The following is a 7451-nucleotide window of genomic DNA, read 5'->3' on the forward strand; positions in this document are numbered from 1 at the left end:
AAACAAAATACTAAAGATTTTTTTCGATAAGTAAGGAGAAAAAAAGAAAATTAGATTAATACAGCTGTAACGAGAAAAGCCGAAACATCACGATTTGCAGATCGTAAGTTATCTTTTGTATTCTTGACAATATTTTTTATTTCTTATTCCCATTTCGAGAAACCTTTATGTTATTCCCAAAATACGAACTTTTATAGCAACAGAAAAATACAAATGTTTGGTTCATAATTACCACCTTCCCCAGTCTTTAGATTAAGTTATCTTTTTACTTAGTTTTTTTTTTAATACGTTAGTAAGTGAAAGTTTTGTAAAGCGCGTACCGCAACAGATTAGTTAATAATTGGTATATCTTACGTGCTTTATTTTTCTTAAATGTATTTTCCATAAATAGAAGGTAAATAAACGTATTGTGAGGTTTCAAATCGCAATATTGTCATTCTTTAAAAGCTGAACAATATATATTGATTATTTTGTACTGAATGAAAGAATGGACAATGTATAAGCTAATAAAATGTGACATTTCTGTTATAAACCACCCAAAAATGACCTTTAAATAGAAGGATATTAAGGATATTAATGCAACAAAAAATTAAGAAAATTAAACAACCCACGATATAACAATATTGAAAAAAGAGATGATGGACGGGCAGATCGAAACGTTAGAAAGAATAATTTATTAATGTAAAATTAAATTAAAAATAAAAGGATGATATAAGAAGGCTAATAAATTATCCAGAAAAGGAAAAAAATCATAAAATATATTAATTGGCCTTCCTATAAGAAAACAATATTATAAATCTTATATAACATCTTAATAACATAGGATAATTGAAATATTTTTTATAAATATCACCTACCAATATTTATGAGTTTCAACTGCTAATTTAAATTAAAAGTAATAAACCTTTCATGTAATAAACTTTAGGTTGCAAATGAAGCCATGGTCTTTTGTTGGACGTTGAAACAATTCAAAATATAATTTATTAGGTTAAATATGGTTGAAAAATATTATAAATTTTTTTATACTTTCACCAATAATTTAGTATATAATTTATTAAATGTATAAAGAACCTATATTTTCTAGAAAGTACACACACGCGGATAGGAAAAGACATTCCTCATGAAGTTGACACTTGCCCAAAAAAAGGTCGGGGACCTCAATTGATTAACAATTAAGAAACTAACAGTACAATTCATTTATAAAATTGTTATTTTTGTTAAATAAAATTATTTGTAAAAAATTATTTATTTATTAAACACTGTCACATGTTATAGTTTATATTTTCTAAAGAAAAAAAATATACCTTGATTGGTTTTTTGTTTATCAAATATTTGTGTTGAGTTCAATTTAATTTTAAAAAACAAATTATTATTATGATTTAAAAAACTATAGAAAAATTCTATGTTTCTGAATTATAACGAAAAAAAAAAAACCTTGTGAAATAATGACTTTTTATCAAGTCTGTCATTTTATTAAAAGTTTCAAAACCTTGTCTGAACTATTTTTTTTTTATTCTACTGTAGGAAACTTACATCAACTGCACACACAGTGATAGCAAAAATAATTTTAAAAATGAAGTTTTAGTTCTAAAATAACATTATTACATAAAGGTGAAAATAAAAAAAGTTAATCACTTCACTTAATTGTAATGAATAAAGAAATATTATTAATGGTAGTATGGATCCTTAGTATTCAAAGCTGCAATGTGTACAAAGGAAAACAAAAAATATTTCCTAAATTATTTCCAAATTAACTGTAACCGTTTCACCACGAAACAGTAATTAAGTTTATTTTATTTTAATAATGATTGTTCCATTAATCTTTGTCTAAGCTTTTAATAAAGAAAAAGATAAAGGCAAATTTGAATTTTTTTAAATTAAAATTATATAGCTATAAAATGCAATAGAAATTTTAGGATTTTAGCTAATGAAGTTTCGTAAATTTGGTTAATTCTGTTAGTAAATTTAAAGATATTTATTTATAATTAATGTTAAAGTTATTTTGAAATTTATTAATGTTAAAGTTGGTTAAAAAATTAAATAAAAAACTACTGAATGCAAATATTTTTAATAAAATTAATAGAAAATGAACGTCGTAAAATACATGCTTCTTGACATAACTGAAAAATCAAATTCTATTTTACTTCATTCTAAAATTTAAAAAAAAAATAGAACTGATATGACACCAATTAAAATTCCTTAGATAATTATAAATCAAGTAAGAGTATAATTAAAGTTATAATTAAGTTAAACTAAATATTACATAATAAATAAAAAAATATTGATAACATAAGTGTGCATATTTTATATTCAAAGCTGGAATGTATAAGAAACATTATTACCGATGATTAATCAATAATTTCAAAATTGACCGCAGCCATTTCAAAATACAACAGAAATTAGGTTTCTATTTTTCTATTAATTATTGTTTTAAAAAGCCTTCCCTTAGGCGGCATTTTCTTTCCGGAATTTCGTGAAATGCTTTCTAAAAGTTTTTAATAAGGGAATATTAATATTAGAGTAACACAAAATAAAAAGATGAAGGTTAATTTAAATTTAATTAATTGTTTTTGGTTATTTTCTTTTATATTAGTTAATTATTACAATCGAAAACGTTTTGTGCATTTACAACTAGCAGAGAAGTCAATAGTCTCAGAAAGCTAGAAAATCCCTTCTTCATCTGGGCGCTTTCTCTCATAAACTTAATAGCTTTCTTTTAAGTCATAGGACCTATGCATTTAAATGCATACTTTATAAAATATAACTGCAGAGGCTTAATTGAGAATCGTAATAAAGAAGACAAGAAAGTCAATTTTGGTGGTCAGAATGTGTAATAAAAAGTAGATACACCCGTTCCTTACAAGGACAGAGGAAATAATTTCTGTCGGTTTGAAATATCATATTTGTTACGCGTATAATTTTACTTAACCTAACACTAGACTTCATAAAATGTGATGATTATTTCAATATATCGTCGCTAAATTGAGCTTTAAAGTTCGAAAAAAATAAAAAAGTACTCACTTAAGTTCACTTTAAAAAATAGTAAAACATCAGTTTACCATCCTAGATACATCTTGTCTCAATCACTTTTGTAAGAAACCTAATATACTTTTTTCTGACTTCAAGAATTATTTTTAAATGTCTCTAGAATGAAGTATAATTTATTTTATTAATGGTATGAAGTTTTGTTTCGGAGTTACAAAGTCTGAGGAACAATATATCATAATCAATTGAAATTTAATGAAACAGAACCGAAACTTGAAGAGAATAATAGCCAAATACGGGAAAATATCTGAAAAAATAATACTTAAGAAACCATTGGAAGGAGTACAATGGGGAGAGTAAGCTGCAGGAAACGTGAAGCCAAAAATGCGGACTTATGAACACCGCGAGGATGCCAGAGGAGCAGGAACCAATCACTGGTTGCCTTCAGGTGGCTCTTCCTATTTTAGGTTTTAAAAATTCATTTATAGTAAGTACAGGAAAAGTTAAACTTATTTTGATGTCATTTTAAGTTACATAGTAGTGACTTCACAATCACTTTAAAACTTTTAACAAAAAAATTATATGACTCACTCATGATAGTGAAACCAATTACGTTTTCCAACCAGATAAACTTTGGGGTTCTGCTGTATTATTAATAAATCTAAACTGTGAAGTAAAAAATACTTTCACAATTGTATACGCATCATTGTAGATCTCAGATTGCTGAAAACTTGATGATTTACGTACAACAATAAATATCCACTTTTCTATCCGATATCATTCAAACTAACTATTTCAATCAGCATTCTTTTACAACAGGAATCCCTTGATAGCAAATCAGAGATGTTGCATAGCGTAATTAAAGTGATAATTTCTAGCATAAATGCTTATTTTTTGTAAGATGCTAAATCCAAAAATAAATATTTAAAAAATTCTACAAACATATTTTAAGCAGCACTATGGGCTCCAACAGGTGATCAGAAGTTCTGTGAAGTCTACAACGGTTTTAGGGTCGTAAGAAATGCGTTTCCGTATTAAATGTTGACTCACATACACACAGTACAATAGATCCGTTTTCGGCAAAAATTAAATTATCATTTTTCAGTTTACAACATACTGCTTCACCGATTTAATACATTATTGCACTCATTCGACGCAGATTTAAATGCACATTAATTTATTATACCGTAACTTTTTCCGTGAGATGCAGTGTTTAGGGATTAGAGGTGAAACAAAAAAAGGATTAATTAGGAAGTTTATTAAATTAATTATCTAATTAGTAAAAGTTTTAGGAAATAATTTTTAAAAGGTCTGTTCCAACAACCACTTTTGGCTATCAAGAATTGAATATAGAATGTACAGATCTTGACAGTCAAAAGTGGTTGTTAGAACACACCAAACATTATTCGGAGATGTATGTTTTATACATCGGGCTCTTATACTAATTAAATTCATAAATAAACAATATTTCAAGCCGAAAAATATATGATTCCTGTTGGTTCACGTACATAAAAACGAACTCATGTTAATTCATACTCAATATCTGAATTTGATATTTCGACTGTTGTTTTAAGATCATAGTTCTCATTTTGCGTCAGTTTAAACAAAAGATGTTCTGAGTCCTACAAAGTCAATTAATACTGTTGACGACTTACTAATATAATAAAGTTCTTACTTAATTATATACTACATTAAATAATTTTCTCAAGGGCACAATTCTAGAACTACTTCGAAAAATAGATCAAGAAATTTAAACCCCATTTCTTGTCTGAACGGCAAAAAAATTTTTTTTATCCAAGAGTAATAAAAAGATTAGATTATAATGATTTCCACTGAAATTTCGCAAGGAATATTCTCGACTTATCTTTTTATTGTTATGGCGTTGACCTGGTTTATTTATTACCTCTTTGCTCAACACTTCATCTTAATTATTTTATTTTTACGGTGGTCATTATGAATCACGAAGGCGTCATTGGCGGAACACGAATGAGCTTGCAAATATTAAATATATCAGTAAGTGTTATTTTTCTTTGAGTTGTAGCAATAAAGCCAAGAAGAATCAGGAACGAACACCGTTGTTGACCTCCTGTTCTAGGACACACAATCGCACTTGGTCCAGTAATATAATCGGACTATAACTGATTAACTACTAACCTAAACCGGCTCCGTGAGGATGAAAGTGGTTGAATCTATGTATTTGGTTCGTTCATATTCGTTTAGCTTTAAAAGGCAAACGCCAAAATTGTGGCCAAAAGAGCTTCTTAATTATTACGGATCGAAAGAGACATTACATAAAATCCATACAGTTCTATATCTCATTTATAAGTAAGTAACAGTCAGATTTATAGTGCAGGAGTTTTCGTGATAAAATCAGTCACGACAGGCAAGTTTTTGAATGATGACTGTGATTGTATTCTGATTGAACGTGCTGGGGTCCCTATACTCTTGGCAAATACCAACGTACTTGCCGGCCTTGTTCCTCCCACAACTACTAACATATTATTTGGACCTAATATTGATTACTATACTCATCTCATCTATAAATAAAGGAACATGGTCCGGATAGCAGGGAAGAAAGGCAAAAAAACAGAAGGAAAATTATTTATTTGAAAACAACTTCGTCAGAATAAATAGAAGGAAAACAATCAGAAACCAACCTATATTCTCTGTAGATGTTGATTCAGCCATGATGAATCTCTGCAAAGTTGGACGAAACGATTTTTTTTTTACTTTACTTGATCACCATCCGCATTATCTCCCTAATATAGAAAAAAAATTCATCCATCATTTTTTAGGAAACCTTTTATAATTTATTCTGATATCAAGAATTTTTTCGATGTATCTCTTTAATAAAGAATAGATTTTTTTTTTAAATATATTTTTTTCAGAGTTGGGGATCATAAAAAGAAAGAAGAAAAAAAATACTACTGAAGAAAAAAATGAATGAATCTTACTAATTAATCATATAATATAAAAGAATTAAAATACCTTAATAAATCTTTTTTATATAAATAATACTTCCCAATAATCATAATAAAAATAAGCAGTTTCTACTAATTTAAATTGAAAGTAATAAACACTTCATGTTATAAACTTTAGGTTCCATAAACTGAAGGCATTGAAACTTTTTGTATTGGGCGTTGAAACAATTCCAGAGATATTTTATAGCTTAAATATGGTTTGCAGGGTAAAGTTTATGGGTAGGGTGCTACCAATGAGTAGGTTTCTTTACATGCCTGTATCACTCCATTATACCTTACATCAAATTTACTTTCATGTATAATTATGTACAGTTGTAAATTTTAATAAAAATATTAAAGAAAAAAATATGGTTTAAGAAATTAATATTACAGATTTTTTGATACTTTCACCAATACTTTAATACATATTTAATCTATAAAGAACCTATCTTTATTTTTCAACTGAGTACACAAACGCGGATTGGAAAATTCTGATGAAGTTGGCACTTCCCCAAAGAAAGGTCAGAGACCTCAATTGATTAACAATTGAAAAACTAACGGAACTATTTATTTATGACATTTTCGTTTTTCTTAATAAAATTGGTTAATTAATTTTCTTTAATTATTTGTAAAAAAATATTTATTTATTGAACATTTTAAAATGTTATAGCTTATATTTCCTAAAGAAAAAAAAAATATCTAGATTTTATCAAATATTTGTATTTAGTTCAATTCAATTTTTAAAACAAATTATAATTACGATTTAAAAAACTAAAGAGAAATTTCTATGTTTCTGAATTATAACGAAAAATAAAACCTTGTGAAATAATAGCTTTTTATCAAACCTGTCATTTTATTAAAAGTTAGAAAACCATATTGTCTGAATCTAGATTTTTTTTTCAATCCTACAGTAAAAAACTCATATCAACTGGACTACCACAGCTATGGCACAAGTAATTTTAAAAATGAAGTTTCTAGGATAATATCAGTAATTAATATTAGTTTGAACCTACTAATATGATGAAAATTAAAAAATATATATTATAAATAAATGAATATTGTTAATGGTAGTATGCATTCTCAGTATTCAAAGTCCCAATATGTACAAAATTAATTTTAAATTATAATTTTTACTAGACAAACAGTATAAACTTCCAACACATTATAAAAAACTGATCTATATGACTTTAATAAGGCCGATCTGGACATATGGAGTTGAGCTTTGGGGCTCCACTGCACCTTCGAATTCCTCTCGTATTCAATCCTTACAATCCAAAATCCTTCCTAAAATCCTCAATACTCCTGACTTTGTCACAAATAAAATCATACATAAAGACCTTAATGTTCCCTATGTAACCGATCCAGCACGAACTAGATATCACTCCTTCCATTTTAAACTCTCTAACCACTCAAACCCCCTAGTTTCTAATCTTCCATCCTCTTCCATTCCTGACATTCCTCCGAGGCGCCTGAAAAGAAGATGGCCACGAGACCAGCTAATGTAAA

This window comes from Halyomorpha halys, unplaced genomic scaffold (genome assembly GCF_000696795.3).
Source record: "Halyomorpha halys isolate HHAL.00 unplaced genomic scaffold, Hhal_1.1 Scaffold712.1, whole genome shotgun sequence".
In the NCBI taxonomy this organism is placed as follows: domain Eukaryota; kingdom Metazoa; phylum Arthropoda; class Insecta; order Hemiptera; family Pentatomidae; genus Halyomorpha; species Halyomorpha halys.